The sequence below is a fragment of the Amblyomma mixtum genome, chromosome 2 (assembly GCF_055824585.1).
Source record: "Amblyomma mixtum isolate Tamu chromosome 2, ASM5582458v1, whole genome shotgun sequence".
Lineage (NCBI taxonomy): Eukaryota > Metazoa > Arthropoda > Arachnida > Ixodida > Ixodidae > Amblyomma > Amblyomma mixtum.
In genome coordinates, this window is record NC_143013.1 from 203,021,763 (window position 1) to 203,039,609 (window position 17,847).

At 49.0% G+C, this 17,847-nt stretch overlaps 1 pseudogene; it reads left to right on the forward strand.

Annotated features, from left to right (window-relative positions):
• Positions 1 to 1,168: 1,168 nt before the first annotated feature.
• LOC149362264 (uncharacterized) lies at positions 1,169 to 4,724 on the forward strand (annotated as a pseudogene).
• The last annotated feature ends 13,123 nt before the right edge of the window (positions 4,725 to 17,847 follow it).

The window sequence follows — 17,847 nt, forward strand, 5'->3', positions numbered from 1 at the left end:
GGTGGTTAACTAATACTGAATAGTCAACTTTTTAATGATTACTGCTACGCTCCTCAATTACTGAGAATCGCGCGGCCCACCGTAATATCCACAGCAGTTTTTAGAATTTCGGAAACGCTGTAAGCCTCGGCGCTGCGGCCCAACAAATTTTGCCTGTTGCGGCGAGTTAAGTGCACTGGAGAGGTTGCTTCGCATGCGAACTTCTCGAGAGCGCATGTATTTTCGCGCGATGCATTCGAAATCAACTGGGCCACAGAGCCTAGCGTAACCACATTTTCAAAATTCTAAGAACTGACATGGATACTACTTACGATCTGCTACACGCGTCACCATAAATAACGACCCTAACATTAATAGTTAAAAGGTTACTACTCCACATTAGTAAACCAGCCTGCTGATTTGATTTGATTTGTTGGGGTTTAACGTCCCAAAGCGACTCAGGCTATGAGGGACGCCGTAGTGAAGGGCTCCGGAAATTTCGACCACGTGGGGTTCTTTAACGTGCACTGACATCGCACAGTACACGGGCCCCTAGAATTTCGGCGCCATCGGAGTTCAGCCGCCGCGGCCGGGATCGATCCCGCGTCCTTCGGGCCAGCAGCCGAGCGCCGTAACCACTGATCCATTGCAGCAACTAAACCAGCCTGCTAATTAGCACGTTTTAGCTGTACCCTGATGCATTACACCACTAACAATGCAACGCCAAAAACAGCGCTCAACTCAAAACGCCTGTTTTTAAAAATTCCAGAAAGTCTTCGATGATACTCCCTGTACAACCACACATGCATGCGCTTCTTCGATGCACAGGAGCTAAAATGGACCTGTTCCCCCATGCTTCTCTGAAAACACGACGGATGCTTGTGCTGCGCCCCCGACCACAGAAGCACGATACGCTGCTGCGGCGCCGAAGAAAGCACAGAAAGCAAGCGAGGGCGGGCAAGATTTCCTGCACTTGGCGCGTGTGCCTGGGTATGCTGCAACGCGCCAAGTGTTTACCTCGTGTTTAGCGCACGTGTTTGGTTTTATCGCGTTCTGTTAGCGCCACAAGAGTCGTTCGCTTTGTCGAATTACACCTGCAGCGCGCAGTTTCTCGAGCAATAGCGATAAGCGTCGGCCTTCCGAGCTTCAAAACAGTGAGAGGTATACAAGCATTATCCAGCTGTTAGCCATGGCATTCAAGAGCAATGACTTCGAGGCCGTGCGCTGTAGCTGCACCTCTGTCTATTATCAGCTGCACTAGGCCACGCATGATAATGAACGGCAGCGGTTTTTTGGAGCTCCGCTCTGCCTGTTCTCTGACGTCGGCTCGTTGTTGTATTGAGGAAACAGTGCGGGTCAATATGAACAAATATTTCGTTTCAATACAGTTTCAGTTCACTTCTTTTCCAGTCGAGTACAATGGCCGAGAAGATAGGAAGAAAAAAAGGCGCTAACAGCTTTACAACGCTCCCATCTCCTGTTGCAGTTGGGCACGGCGATGGCAAGTTACTGTACAAAATAAAATTGAAAGAGGGCGTGCATAAAGCAATACACACAAGTTCGTCTCAATTAACTCGCCAGAACATTCTCTGTACAATTTATACAATCGCTTTCGGAGTTTAAACACGCACAAGCGCACGCACACACAAAAGGATAGGTTGCTTGATTGCATAGGCGGGTCTTTATTGAAGGCCGGAATTAGCTCATTATCTTGGAGAAACGTTTTTCTTAAGCTGTTACATGAAGCGGTGCAAATGAATAGGTTAGTGAACGTACAGTCTTTGTCAAAAATATACAGCCCAAGGCGTTTCCTTCCAAGTCGTGTAGCGGGTTTCTTTAGTCCACTTGACAGTCCTAAGCTTGGGCGGGTTGAGGACTGAAGTTCCTGCCGCCATCTTGAGATTATGGTCCCTGAGTATACAAGAGGAGCGGCCCTGTAGGGCTCACAGAAGCAGGCCCCTTGGGCTGTATACTTTCGACCAAGACTGTGCATCAGTTCAGGAGTGGCGATAATTCGTATCTGAATGTCCGAAACCCGTAATTTATGCGTACATACCAGCGTTCATGGTGTCTTTTTCTATGGTGTTTTCATGCACATTAGCGAGGTTCATTAAACTCAGCTGCTTATGTACCTATGTATATCTAGATAACCCGGCATTGACGAACCACCCTAGCATTCCTTTCACTCTTGGCTTCCTGCGAATCTAGAATGTCGACTTATTCCAGAACACTGTCCAGTGACTCAGATGATTTTCCACCCTTGTGTAGAGCGTGAACACACCATTTTCTGGACCAAGTAGTGAGCGTTCATGTCGCCTTCCTTTGAAGCTAGCACTCGCTCGATTTTGTGCAATAAATATTAGTTAAAGCAAAACTGAGAATTTTTCCAAGCTCAGTTCACTCTTTCACAACAATATTGTGGAGGAAAAAAGTACGAGCGATGTTTTATTGAACGATGCAACATTTCACGCTGCTCTTGTTACCTCCTGGGGGGAACGTGATTTCTTCACCTTTGTGTGGCCATTTTCAGTGTTTGTCTTTGCTTATGGCTACAGCCTAAGCCGACCTTCTCAAAGCTAGTAATTTTATTAGTAAAGCTGGTAGTAAGATAGTAATTTTTGTGGTGACCTTGTTTGAATGGAGCGAACAAGTAGAACCAGGTGGCGGGTGGTTCATTTTGCGTAAAGAATACTCGCCACAAGTTCCGTGTGTTTAAAAGTCTGCTCCCAGCAACAAGCTCAGCCACAGGTTCTCACGAAACGTCTCCATGGCTCGACCCATAATCTCTTCCGGACCTTCAGCCACGTCGTCTCGGAGCGCGCGCCAAAGAATTCCTCCCTGAAAATGGGCAAATCAGGCGCCCCAAGGGTTGTTGGCTCATGTTAAAAATTAGTTCAGCGGTTCCTTTATACCTTGTTGACGAGGATGAATGTTTAGTAATTCACCCTTTATCAGGCCCCTGGCGGGTCAACATTAGAAGCTATCGCCGTTGTATTTTGTTTACATTTATTTTTCTCTTTTTGAGCTTTGATATGACAATCATTACATCGACCGGAATTTTAACTTGCCACCCCCCTATGAAGATCGCAGCTTGGAGCCAGTTAATATCCTGATAACATCAGGTGTCGGTGAGGCCGCACTCTGAGACCTAACCTAACCTAACCAACCTGACCTTGCGTTGGCTCAGATGTATCGTAGCCTTAAGTACTCTAACGAGACAGATGCAGAACATACAACAAAATTGGATATCAATGAATGGAAACAAAACAGTCAGCTACTGAGTTCAGTGCTGGTGGCTACTGAATGGGTGTTTCAGTGAAGGCTATCTGGGTAGCTGGGGCAAAAAATTCAGTGCATCATCGTTTTTTGCAGCCTAAAAATATCTCAGATTGTGAGTTGGTGCTCCATGTGATCTGTTAATACACAAACAAGGGAAGTTTATCTAAATGTTCATGTATATAGCTGAGCAATGAAACCACATTTATATAGAATGGTACCGTTCGTAGCAGAGTTTCTTCCTAACAAAAAGAACATTTCAAGGGCATGGTTTGGAGCAAAATGGCAAAAATATGCAAATGTTTGCTACAGCACAATAGTTCTGTTCCATGATGTTGTGAAGGTGTAGGTTGCGCAACCAAGGGACGAACCACGAAGAAAGACACAGAGACACACACAAGCGCTTCGTGGTTCGTCCCTTGGTTGCGCAACCTACACCTTCACAACATTATGTACCAACTAGGCCCAACCCAAGTTTTATTGAAGTTCTGTTCCAGGTAAAGAGCAGCGAAAATGCAGTAAAATGAACGAAACCAGAAAGAGGTGTGCTGTTCTTTGCTGGGAAAAGACGTGTTAATCGTGGCTCAGTATGCTTGGGAAGTGTAAGGCTTACCCTGTGCCAATCATTGCCAATGTTCCTTTGTTGCTTGCATGAAAACGAGTGCAGAAAACATGCCGCCGGCGATTAGAGCTTCCAATTCTTCGACGACTTCCGACGAAACAGATAGGCGCGCTACCGATCGTCCTGTTACCAACCGAAGTGCCCAGGCTTGTCGATGTCGTATCGAAAAAGGCAGGGCAAAGTGACGCGTCGTGGATTCATCAGGAATAGAATTGTTGTATAGGAAGGCATAGTTGCGCCCATTTTTTATTTTGCGCATGTGTTGCTCCTTCAGTTAAATGCGGTGAACTGACTTCATAGCTTTCACTCATATAAACAAGGTCTGCATCAAGCTTTCTAAATTCATAGGTATCGTCTCTCGCCATTAATATATCTTACCTACAAAGACAAAACTTGACCTTTACTATGCATTCTTTTTTTCATACTTAAGGTACTGCTATTTAGTATGGGGAAATATTACAGTGTCCAATTTCCAAAAGCTTTTTCTTCAAGAGAAGAAAATGGTACGAGTGATTACAAATTCCTGCTATGACGCCCCAACTCGTTCCATTCGAATAAAATACAAAATAATTCCAGTTCCTAGGTTGTTTGAGTACAGGTTTGCCTGTTTTTACAAAGAGCAGACTGCAAGAGATGACCTCTTTTTGTCCCGTAATGTGCAGCTGGTGCCATACAACACGCCGTATACCAATATAGAAACGCTGAAATGTTTTCAGTACCCAGATGTAGAACAAACTATGGTTTTGCTATGCTGAAATATATACTACCAAGATGTCTGAACTCTTCTCTTTATAACAATATAAACACAATGTCTTTTCGTGCACTTCGTGAAACTTTTATTGATTAGGATGTATTAGTACTGAAATACATATGTCGACCGTTATTTTTTCTTCCCTTGTCATTGTTTAATATACCTACCACCCTACCTGCATTATAGCACAATCTCTTTTGTTTGAGATGTGAATTGTTATTTGTATGCCGCAAGAACTGCCGCTGCTGTCATCGTCAACTTTTTCGGGTGACGAAGCCCGTCAAGCGGTTATTGCGAACCGCTTTTATTTCGTCACCCACGCTTTCTGTAAGGCAAAAAGCGAAATAAACCATTCATTCATTCATTCATTCATTCATTCATTCATTCATTCATTCATTCATTCATTCATTCATTCATCTCCTCACGTCTCTATAGTCTCCTCATCCGCTTCAGTGGCGCCTTCCTTTGAACGATCAAAGCTGGCCTTCTAAACCGCGCTATGCGAAGCCGAATGCTTTGTCCACCAATGCGGTCATTTGAGCGCCGTTGACGTAAGCAAGAAAAGTCCCGCTGTGTAGTGCACGTGACGCTCAAGGACACTATAAGATCTTGTGCTCGGAGGAAAAATTTTAGGAACGGCCTAAAATTGATGACGGTGACTCGAGATACTAAGGCAGTTACAAATTGCAGTGGACGCTCAAAAAACAAATAAAAATATTATTGCCCAGCCCGCATCGCGTAAGGCACAACGAGTCCGAGTTATTATGTTCTGTAGTTTGAGGGTACCCTAAAAAAATATAAAATAATGGGCCCCAGCCTTCACTTAGAGTTAGCATAGTGCGAAACTATTGAACGGCGCTACGAGGCAGACCAGATACCAGCCAAGGAGAATTCAAAGATCTCCCGTTACGACAGAGCCAACCGGGAGTTCGAAAAGAAGTCCACGCACAGTTTCTTTAGCCACAAATATGATATACGGAGGTGCCGATCGTCTGAGGGAGATGTGGAATAAGGAGAGGGAGATAATGCTTTAGCAGAAAGGCCGCACTTTTTGTTTCACTGTCGTTTTTTCATGCTTCCAGGGATTTTTTCGTGCTTCTTTTGGCATATCGCACAGCATTTTTATCCTGTATACTACGGTCGCCGCGGAGAAAGCTGCCAGGATAGCGTTTCTTGTTTGTTTCAATGCACTTCACTGACGACCGCACTACAAGCGCTTTCGTCGTCTCCATGCAGCATGTGGCGCATGGTCTGGAGAACTAGCCGCCACGGCGGCTCAGTGGTTATAGCGCTCTCAGCTGCTGACCCGAAAAACGCAGTTTCTATCCTGCAGGTTCGATTTCGGCTAGAGAAGAGATGCAGCGCTCTAGCGAACAAAACAAAACACAGCACGCGCGCAGAAACCTCACACGAGTGGCGCACTTTTGCGCAAATCGTTTTTCAATATATTTTCGTTCGCCCTTCCACTTCTTTCCCTGCTTTTCCTGGGCCCGTTGGGAGCAAAAAAAAAGCCTGCTTGTCATCGGTTTTTCTGTCGGCCTTTGTTCCTTCCTCGAAGGCTCCTCCATGTCTTTGTCCTGTCCCTCCCAGCCCCTTTCCCCGAAATGGCGAGGAGGTGCTCACTCCACAACTCGTTACCGAACATTTCAAGCCGCGCTCCCGCCTAGAGCTGTGCACGGGCCGCAAATTTCAGCCCGCGCCCGGCCCGAGCCCTACACTACTGACGGAGGCCCGGCCCGGCCCGACACCGAGGAAACCTAAGCCCGCCCGGGCCCGGCCCGAGTTAAGGTACGGCCCGGGCTCGCCCCGACCTGCAAAACTGAAATTGAACTGAGGATGAAACTGAAAGAGATAATTTAAGGAAAATCAGTTTATTTCAATGTTTTAAAATGATCGGCTCTCGTGGTCTAGATGAAAATTAGTGATATACAAACACGGCGCATGTAGAGAGTAATCACTCCAAGTTATTATGTAAAAACAACAAATCGTCCATTGATGACGGCTTGAGGCAAGTGCGGCGCTCCTGCATAATGAACCCGGCAGCGCTGAAATTTCTCTCGCTGCTTGAACTGGTAGCCGGAATGGCTAACACTTTCTCGGCAAGAAGAGAAAGCTTTGGGTACGTCGCTGCCTTGCTTCTCCAAAACTGTGATAGCTCAAACTCTGAGCAAGGGGTCGACTCTGTGGCCAAGCACTCGCTCAGCTCGTCTCTTTCGGCACTCCGGTTGCTGATTTCGTCGCTCCACTCGCTGAACAAATCCATGCACGGCTTTTTCGCAGGAGGTTGTTCTTGCATAGTTTCCGGCAACTCCTGTGGTGTAGACGCGACGAGCTCTCGTATGCGCCCGTACACTTCATCACGCTCCTCGGCGGAAAGCATCCTAAGGTGCCGAAATTGTGGGCAGAACATCGTTGCTACCTTGTGCTCCATGGTCAGGATAACCTTTTTCTTCAGGAAATGTTGGGCACGTTGTTGAATTTTCGCCATTTCTGTGGAATTTGATGGATGGACTTGGTCATGAAGAATTTTTTCAAGTCTGGCAAAGTGCAGTAAGGCAAAAGGCACCGTTGGTGTTTTTTCCGCCTCCGGCGCTCTCGTTGCTTCTGAAAACGGCTCCAGAAATGCGATTATTTCCTTGAGAACCGTCTTGTCCAAGTTGTTCATGATGGAAGAGTTCCTCACTTCAAGAAGAGCTTCAATTTCTGTAATTTGGCCGAATATAGATTTCAGCATAGAAAGTTTAGAATTCCACCTAGTCGGAACTTTCTGGCGAACGGTTTGATTGAGTTGGCTGGCTATGCCACTTTGTTTCAGAAATTTCACAACTGATTTGACATTTTCCAGTGTCTCACTAACACATGAGTCTTCAGCTTGAATGAAATCTTCAGAGAATGTGTTCCCAATAACGTTATCGAGAAGATGCTCGCAGCAGTTCATTCTGTTGTAGGACTGGAGAGCACACATAATGTTCGCACCCTGGTCAGTCACGAACGTAGCCTTCTGCAGAGCATCCCTGTCAATCCCCAGTTTAGAAAAACAGCGTTGCAACTCTTTCCGAATGTTTTCCCCAGTCTTGCGTTCCTCAGAAAAATTACAAATAAAAAGAACGTGGGCGTGCAGACACTACTCGCTGTCAATGTATGTGCCGTAGCCGTCGTGTACGCTACTTTGCGAAACTCGTCTGTCCACATATCCGGAGTGATCGCACAGCGAACCTCGATCATAGCTGTGGCAACATTCGGCATTAAGTTGCCTCGAATTTGCGTTGATAGGTCGGCTACTTTTCTGGAGACAGTGGTGCGATGCGGAAGGACATCACCGACATCGACAGTGCCATGGAGAGCACCAATGCTGATTAACTCTTGTGCTACTTTTCTACTTTCTACTTTCTTTCCTACTTTTCTTGTGCTACGTCAAATGGACGCATATCTTTAGCACAGAAGTGTGCTAAAGCTGCAGTCAACATTTTCTTCGCCGATGGTGGAAGCTGCGAGCTTGACGGTTTCAGAAACGAAGTCATTGTACTTGCGTTGGCTGAGCTGCTTTTACACCGGTGCCTCTGCAGATGCGATGTTCCAGTTTTAGAAGACACGTAGGCGAAGAACGTCTTGCACATCTTGCACTGTACATGACCCACGGGAGAATTCGTTGCGCACTCAGTGACGACGACAAACTTGTCCCATACAGCGCTCTTAGCATCAGGTTTGGGATTAAGCTTAAAGCGTCCGCTGGAAATTCCGCTTCTAAGGTTTTCGGCACTGAACTTCTCCATGGTACACGCCTGAATGCTTCAAGCTCATAACGTGTACGAAATGAACGAACTGTTCTTAAGTACGAAGCGGACTGACAGAGGCGTGGTCTCGTAAGCCTTAGATGCCGTGCCGCGACTGGCCGCTGTTTGTGTTGTCAAAGGATAATCCAGCCAATAATTAAGCTGCAGCATGGCTTTTTCCTGCAAACGTCGACGTTGCGGCTATGTTCCTGCTTCTGCTGTTGACAGGAAGGAAGGGGCTGTGTTTACTTCGCTGGCAAGCAAATACTGGGAAACACTACATCCAAGCCTCTGTCGGAAGTAGAAGAGAGAATGCAATCCCTGCCGCGGCGCGTTAGGTGCGTTTCGAATCGTCTTCCCGAGAAAAGCGCGAAACGTCCCACGTCTTCCCGAGAATTGGACAAAACGCCCCATCTTTCCCTTCGCTTGATACAGACAACGGCGAGTCAAAGAAGTTAATCCTTTCCCCGGACGCTGCTGCAAAAAACAAGGACCTCTCTTGCGCTGGCAGTGGCGTTCCGTTTGACAACCTCCCGTCAACAGCCAGTGCTGCCAGTCTTCAAGCAATACCGCAGTTGATTAGAAAATCTTCCCTTGCCACCACTGCTTGGCTAAATTGTATGCGTTGCAAGGGGGACCCCGTGTGCGCCGTACTCAGCCTCACCTTCGCTTCATACTACCCTTCATACTGCAAGGCTCCCACAACTAGTGGCTTCCAGCATTGGTACCTGCTAGAAACGAAAATGCGTTCCGAGCCCCACCTAGCTTTTGTTTGCTTTTTGTTAGCATTTGTACTTTCTGCCCTCCTAGTACATTCCTTACTTGATGGTGCTAACACAAAGCACTTCCTGCTGTGCCTGTAAAGCCATGGAGCTCCGTGGCTAAATACACACTTTCGCAGAAGGTACAGCTTTTGTCCAAAGTTTAGAGCCCAGGGGGTTTGGTTCTGAGTCACACCGTGTGGCTCGTGATGCATTCCTAGAGTTCCAAGCCTGGAGGTAAAATTCCTAGTTCTGCCCCCTTGAACGAGTATGACTTACATGAATACTACAGGAACCTTACTACCCGGAAACCCGCAGAGCTCTAAACATTTGACTAAAAGCTTATTGACTCCGGTGACTCGCGGAGGCACTCGAATCGTCACGGAGGGGGCGGCCCCAATGAGTCGCCAGCGACATGTTTGATGCCCGATTTCGCTGTCCTCCGTGACGAATCGAGTCGCACGACCTCCGTGCATTCACGTGACAACTAAACTATGCGCCTACGCAGGTAACCATATCGAGCAAGAAGATAATGGTAACAACACGTCGTTGTTGCCACACGAGCGAGAATCTTGTTGTCCTGTACATGTGATAATGACCCCCCCCCCCCCCCCCCCCTCCCGCCCGGCCCCGGTCAACGCGTGGCGGAGGGTACTTTTGCGAGTGTATGCGGATCGACACACCTCACCTTCCTTTGTGCAGTGGCATTTGGGTTCGTGAGACCACTCATGTGGAGATCAGTTTCGAACCTTGCAACAGTAGGGCGGCTGGAGCCACGCAGGGGCAATCGCGATCGCGAAGCCCGGCCGGCCCGTCCGGGCGCTTCCCGGAAGTTGCGAGGAGGCTTTAAATCTACTACTTGTTCACTGGGCCCGGCGACTGCGCGTTGACATCATGTAGAAGTACTCCTCTGCCTTTCCGGCGTTGCTTTGCAACAGGTTTTGTTGTGAAAGAAACACTACGCTAGTCGCCGAGCCATTTCGCGGAGCTCTGGAAAGGCCAAGCACTGTAAGCGCGAGAAGCAGATGACTTCACACAGCGCAGAGCTGGAGCGGGCCGCCGCCGTAGCCGCCGCGGCGGCCGCCACGCGCTCTCCATCGCCTCGAAGACAGTCTCCCTCTCTTTCTCCCTTTCTGATCCGCAGTAGCGATGGCGCATCGCCATCTGCGTCGTTTGTGGTGTACACAAAATTGGCAGTGGATTAGCTCTGCTATGCCAGCATATACGTGCGTGAGATGAGGGCGAGATGTCCACGTCACGGTGGGCACCTGAACCAGAGGAAAGGCGCATAACTGCCCTTTTGGAACTGGACACCGTGACCATGCTATAAACTAAGTGGCGGTAGTGACAGGTGTGCGGTGCATTTGTTGACATTGACAACGTTGCACCAGAAACGCGGGAATGGAGCCATAGGCCGTCGGCGTTCGGTGTGTTCATTGGCGCTGGCGTTGACCACGTTTTACACTCGGATCATTTTAAGGAAAAGAAGTGCGCATAGTGGCTCACTGGGTCATTGGATGCCTGAATCGTGCTTATAGGTACGTGAGGTGATGAGAGAGAGGTGCGATCTGCAGGCATTGACAAGTTTGTGCCCGAAACGCGGCGCTGAAGCCATAAGCCATCGGCGTTCGTTGTGTTCATTGGCGTTGGCGTTGTAAACGTTTTACACTCCGATCATTTTAAGGAAAGGAAAGCGAGCGCGCGCGGCGAGGCACGCCAGCTGTGCATAGTGACGTCACTTGCACCTTGCGCATGCGCAGTATGATCGTGCAACAGCACGTGAAACGGCGATACTGTGGGTAATGTAGCTCACGCAACAATATATGGCGGTTCGCAGATGTTGCTTTCGCAATCCTCCAGGTTTAACCAGAGCTAAAACACAGCCATTTTTTTCTTTTCTCCTGCGGTTCGGTTGAGTCTAAGGCGATGAGGGGAGCCGCAAAAATAAGCGCTGACACTCGCATTTCTCGTTCAGTTCGTGTCATATACCGTTTTGCGCATTTTCCCGTGTTCCCGTAATCAATCCACGATTGAAGATGACAACGCCATCATACGCGTACGTCCAGTGCAAGAATGGTGCAACCCTATCGTCCCGGTCTCAGTGATTAAGGACGTCTCTCCGAAAGACGTGAGCGGTGAACAATAGCATTTACTGACGTTTAAGCGGTGAAGGCCGCGATAGGGAAGAAGGATATTACGACGGGGACGTCGTGGTGCTTGCACATAAGTACGCACTTGAAATAACTCTATTGCCTAACTACTGTCTCCGCCTTAGTTATAAGCTCGACGTCCACAGAAATTTTCGAACACTTTATCTTTTAACCAGCCATTTGTAGGTTGTACACAGTATAGGGACAAAATTCCGCATTTATTTTTCATTTGTGTACCGTAATTTCTTGCCTTTCAAGGTAACTTCACTGGAATTAGTTTTATAGCTTGTATTTTTTCTTTACAGATGCATCAGCGAGAAGCGTCCTGAGGGAGAGCGGATGGATGGATGGAAACAACTTTATTACACACAAAAAAAAATCTTCCAGGGTGGTCCCCTACTGGTCCAGGAGTACACGGGCTTGCGCTTCACGTAAAGCCCGATCCACTAGCCATTTCTGGCCGGCGGGCTGAGCGGTCCGTAAAGCAGCCTCCCAGGAAGAATGAGTGGGATTGGGGATGGGGGGTACTGCATTTGGGGAAGGACATTCCCAAAGGTAGTGGAAAAGTGTGGATTTGGGCACGCCACAGGTGTTACAATCAGGAGGAAAGGTGGGGTGAAAGCATGAGAGACGATGGGGTGAAATAAAGCAGCCTGTCTGTAATTACCGCCATGTGGCACTGGATAAGGGCGACAAGGTACTGTGGGGTGGTGGCAGTGTCATGCGGCTGAATTTGTAAAATGTGGTGATTTGGTGATATGTAGAGAGGACCGATGGGGCTTCTTGCGCAGGGTTGGGTGCCTGATCCTCCGGGGTCCGGGAGGAGAGTTCTCAGGCCAGCGCATGAACGCGCTCATTACCGGGGATCGAGGCATGCCCAGGGACCCACGACAGAGTAACCGTTCGGTCTAGAGAGGTGGCCGTGGTAAGAATACGGTGTGTTGCCGGAGTCGCCACGCCCTTTAGGTAGTGGCGGTACGCGGCCTGTGAATCTGTGCAAATTTCGGTTATGTTTTTGGCTCACGGCACTGGCCAGCGCATGAACGCGCTCATTACCGGGGATCGAGGCATGCCCAGGGACCCACGACAGAGTAACCGTTCAGTCGAGAGAGGTGGCCGTGGTAAGAATACGGTGTGTTGCCGGAGTCGCCGCGCCCTTTAGGTAGTGGCGGTACGCGGCCTGTGAATCTGTGCAAATTTCGGTTATGTTTTTGGCTCACGGCACTGAACAAACATCTCGCTTCGATGCTGCATAATGTGCCGTATATATAGGAGTACGACCACGCCAGCATTAGAATTGTCCAAGCCAAAATTTACAGCCGCAGCCTTTTTATACGCCAGTGTTAGAACAATGCTACGATGCAGATTTGCAAAGCATTATCATTTTTTTTATTCGAGCTGTTTGCCATTAGGCATAATCAAAGCATTATTGATTCAGATGCCAAAGGCGTGAGGTACATTCACTATCCTGAGCATTGCATATGCACAGGGCCAGGCGTCATGCGACGCCTGGCTTGTCCATGTCTTATAGTTTGTCCTGTCTTCTTTTGTGCGCATTATCTCTCCTTAAAGGGGTGGAGACACCAAATTTGTGGTTCGCGCGTTCTTAGTTTCAAACGTTTCTTATGGCTCCAGGAAGCATGATACACACTCAAAGATTCATATATTTACAGTGAATAATTTATTATAGCAATTTTAGGTGAACGATTTTCGGTTTCGGTTTCGGAACGCCGAGTTGTACAGTGACGTCACAGAGGGGGAAGATCAACTGCTTCGCTTGGTCACGTGGGCCCACAAAAGTTGTGACGCACCTACTGCTGCATCGTCTGCTTTCCTACACACGTGCTGACCAGCGCATGAAAACAAACAACTAGCTCGGATTCTGACAGATCTGTTTCCAATGAGTGAGGACATCGACTTTTTTTGTTCGCACGCTAATATCGCCTTTCCGGGTTCGCGTGAGGATGCGAAACACTTTGCAAAATGCCAGTAAGCATCGCTGCGCCGCTCTACCCAAGCTGCGCCCACAACCGGTGTCACACTTCGCTGCCGTGCAGCAGTACCTGAGCGCTGCTTGGGATGGCGTACAAATATCTCAAGAAAAGACAAGATCGCCTTGTTATCAGAACTGCCAGCTATACTCGAGCAGCGACAAAGCATGTCTGCTTATGTTGGGAGCTTTCGGCAACGGCACCGCTCGCGGGCGCTCCGGGCGACGAGCTCTGCTGCTGCCTGGCTGCCGTGGTCGTCGCTAGGCCGGCGCTTCGGAAGTCGCCTGCGCTATAATAAAAGGCCTACTTTTCACAAATAGCTGTAGTGTTAACAGAATCACCTCACAATAAAATAATAGTATGGTCAATCTCCTCGACACCTTCGGCAGCGGAGCTAGCGGGCGCCAGGCGAGCCGGACCACAACGTCGCGCCAGCGGCAGCTGCTAGGCGCGGTTGTGAGAAATTTGCTCATATCACAGTTGTTACCTCTACTAGCAGCTCAGTATTGGTCAGCGATCCTCAAAAATGACACTTTTTTCACATTTCTTGTCCCATGGTTTATTATTTACGTCAAGAACACTCTTTAGCTCGCTTTTATGACGTCGGCAGACGGTATCCAGGCTGACCTACCGGCCGGCAGACTCGGCGTACTTCACGTCCGCACAAGAAAATACAAAACAGCCATGCTACCAGAAAGGATGCTTTCTAGATTCGAGATACGACAGCATGACTGTGCTAAAAGTGGATCTTTCGGCAGTGACACTACATGCGGCAACGCCGGCCGACGACCTGCGCGCTGGTCCCAGACTGCCCTAGTCGTCGCTAGGCCTAGCTGCTTTCGCATATCGACTCCGCAGCTGAGGGCGCTTCGGGACTGGCCAGCGCTCAGAAACGTGCTCCGCTCGGCACCCCTTTACTGTGAACTCGTCCCATAATAAAAGATATGTTCGATTTCCACGACGTCTTCAGCAACAGAGCTAGCAGACGGCAGGCGAACCGCACCAGGCAGCAGCAGCAGCACAAAACCGGCTATGGGATGAAATTTGCTTGCATCGTAGTCATCACTTCTACCAGGAACTCGGTATTTGCCAGCGATCGTCAGAAACGATGCATTTTTGATATTCATATATCCCAGGGTTTGCTATGAACGTGAACAAACAATACTCTCGCGTTCTTCAGATGCCGGCGTTCGGCACGAAGACTGGCGCAGGCCGCCCGGCTCCAAGGAGTGCGCCCTATGTCATCATGACGCTGCCGCTCTCCGCGCTCGCATTGGCTGCCGCTTCCCGTCGTTGTTGCCGCGAGCGGCCTGCCGTTGACATCTAGCAGGCCGGACGCAGGCAACGAGCTGCACTCGGACGTTGCGACGCTGTTCGCAACGGCGCGCCGCAAACCGAGCGAGTGGCGGTTAGCAGCAAACGCGGCTCGCTGGTGCGTCGACTGCGCTCACGCGGCTGTGCCTCGCTCATCGTACGTCACTGTATTTTGGTATGACGTCACTAAAACTTTAATTTTTCTACACCCCTTGTGACGTCATGGTTGATGGCGCTAGCGATGGGCCTAGATCGTGAGAGTGAGCATTTAGGTAATCTTTGGAACCGAATTAAAATATTTTGTAAACGTTTGTTGCGTCCAACACCTGGCTGTGAGTGCCCTTGCATACATAGGAATCCCATGGCAGGCTTTTTATAGCTTCAAAATTTGGTGTCTCCACCCCTTTAAGTCATATGACGTAGAATTCCGCTTCGTGAGATTCTCGGTAACGCCTTTTGCTCCCTGTCCTCTTTTTTCCTTTTCTTTCTTATTTCTTAGCGATTACTAATCCACAATCATATTACCGATCACAATCGTCAATTACAATCACAATTATCGATTACCAATCACCAATTGCTATCTAGGTTACAGTGCATGACATACTACGCCACTTCATACACATACACACCCTTTGTTTCAGTATATGAAGCACCATAACACTGCCTTTTTATTTCGTGAAATTTCTGGCGCATAGTTAGCATATTAATATGTTTTTTCATTACTCAAAGATCTCTAACACATGCATCCTCTCACACTCTCTACAGACTCTAACACATCTCAAACACCCGTTACTAACTAATATACTAAGTTACTAAGTAAGGGCCTTTAAGGTAATAAAATGAAATGAAACGAAATATGCCCCACAAAGCATTCACTGGGTGCCCCACAAGCACGCCTGAACCAACGACTCTTCGTGGCCTACGGGCAGTAAAGAAAAAAAAAACCTTTTGTTACATATGATTTGAGCGCCCATCTGACGCAGTGGGGCTGATTCAAACCCAAATGTCCGCTATTTTCTTTTTCTGTTTTCTGATTAGAGGAATTATGGGATTTTTTCCGACTGACGACGGACGACGCCGGGATTTCAGCACAATGGGCTCCTTAAGGCCGGGATACATGCGACGTTTTTTTCGACGACATTCGCGCGTCAGAAAACGTCGCGGCGGCGCGACGCCCGGCTGGAGATACATGAAGCGTTGAAGCGGCGGCGCGCCGCCGCGCATCCCTCGACGCGAAAGCAAATGTGATCAACAAGTGGCAAACACCAACTGTGCAAGGAGGTCTGTGAGAACAGCGACGCTGACCATTCTGTTAAAATCAGGAAAGTTTCACTTCGACACCACTGTACAAAATTTAGCACGCGCGCTTAAGTGCCTATAGAGATTTACGTGCTCGAATGCATGCCATCGCGCACCTTTCGACGCCCGCTCAGCCGCGGACACCAGCGGCTGCGGTTTTCTTCGACACATTCGCTTCAGCGAGGGAGCGCAGGCATGCCGATCCAAGATTCGGCCGTGTTCTCTAAAAAAAGCGACATTTCAAGTCTGACGAAGCGTTTATTTTCACGACAAAAACATTTGCGTGCCAAAAACACGGCGTAGCTCGACGGCCATAGCGGCCATGTTGGCGGCAGCAGGCAGGGGACCGGAAGAGCGGGCTTCAGCCGCCGCTTCCGGTCTCACCGGACGCCGCGCGTCAAAATCTAGCCGGTCCTGATCGGCGGCGGCGGGCGTTTTTCTCGACGCCGGGCGTCAAATCTGCGCCGTCGGGCGAGAATCGACGACTCGCCGCGGTAAAAACGCTCCATGTATTCCGGCCTTTACCCTGTCCCTTAATACTTGCTACTGTCCAATAGATCTCTCTCGGCCTACATCAGAGCTCCGTCTTCCTATAGTCGGGAGAATGAATGTGACGCATAGGAATGTGACGCTCTCTACTCGGGAGAAGAAATGGGGCGGGGGAGCGATCGTCCCAAGCAAAACTGGTTGAGTAGCTAAAATGGACGATTTTGCCTGTGAGCCTGGCATGGGGTAGCTCATGCGGGCCCCTGCTGCACTGCACCTTAGCCACCCTGCAGGTGCCCTCTGAGAAGCCCTCTATACTGCCTATCTGGGTCCCACAATGGACCGAGGAAAGCTCCTTTATCGTTTTTATCCATGGAGACCTTAGGGGTCCCCTGCTGGTGCTATGTAGCAAGCCCACTGCGCTGCTACATAGCAAAATTTAGGCCGCATCCAGCATGTGCGAATGTAAAAATCTCAATGGACAACAATGACAACAGCGGAAAATGTAGAGCCTCTGCCGAATGTTTAAGAGCCTAGCAGGGTTTCCTTCTCCCTAATCTCCAAATCTCTTGAAGGTAATAAAAACCATTCTGCTCGTCCCATAGAAGGTCAGGAATTCCAGATTATACAAGCGCTCTTCAACATGTCCTGCCCCCGAATTCAAAAACCAAACTTATCTTCCCTTTCGAGGTTGTTACCTTTGCGGCTCCTTTCCCTGTTTCAAAAACCAAGCTTACCCTTAAACTGCATCTGCAAGTTCCCGGAATTAATAAAAGAAATTCTTCAGCCGCCGCGGCGTGTGCTCAGAGATAACCAGTACCCGGTAGAGCTGTTCAACGACGATTTTCTCGCGAGGTACCGCTTTTCGAAGCCTTCCATGCTGGAACTCTAGCTTGTGCTGCCTCTGTACAGCTATCATTTGCTTTCACGGTGCGGGCACCTTACAAGTTGTTACCGGCTACGTTGTGACTGTATCCTTGTCAGTAGTATCGACTGTATCCGACGTCATCGCACCAACATTGTTTCCGGCAGTGGTCAAGTTGCCATAAGCGGAAGATATGCACAAACTAAAGCAGAAGACTCCGCCGGTCGAAGCTTGCGAACTGCCACCCCACTGCGAGCAGGGACACACACCAAGCGGCAAACAATGGTGTGCCGTTCGACGCAGGCACCGCCCGCAGCCGGTGTCATACTTTCGCGTTGTTGAAGCTCGCATCACAAAAGCAAAACAGCCATGTTGTCAGAATGACTGCCTCAGCAGCCACAAAGCATGCCTGCGCAAGGAGCGAGTTTTCGGCAACGGCACCGCCCGCGGGGGCACTGCGGGACATACTGTGCCTGGTTGCACTGGTCGCCGCTAGGCCTATCACCCGTTTCGCATTGAAGCCGCAGCAGATAGTGCTGCGGAAGTCGCCTGCGCTGTAATAAAAGGTGCGCTGTTTACA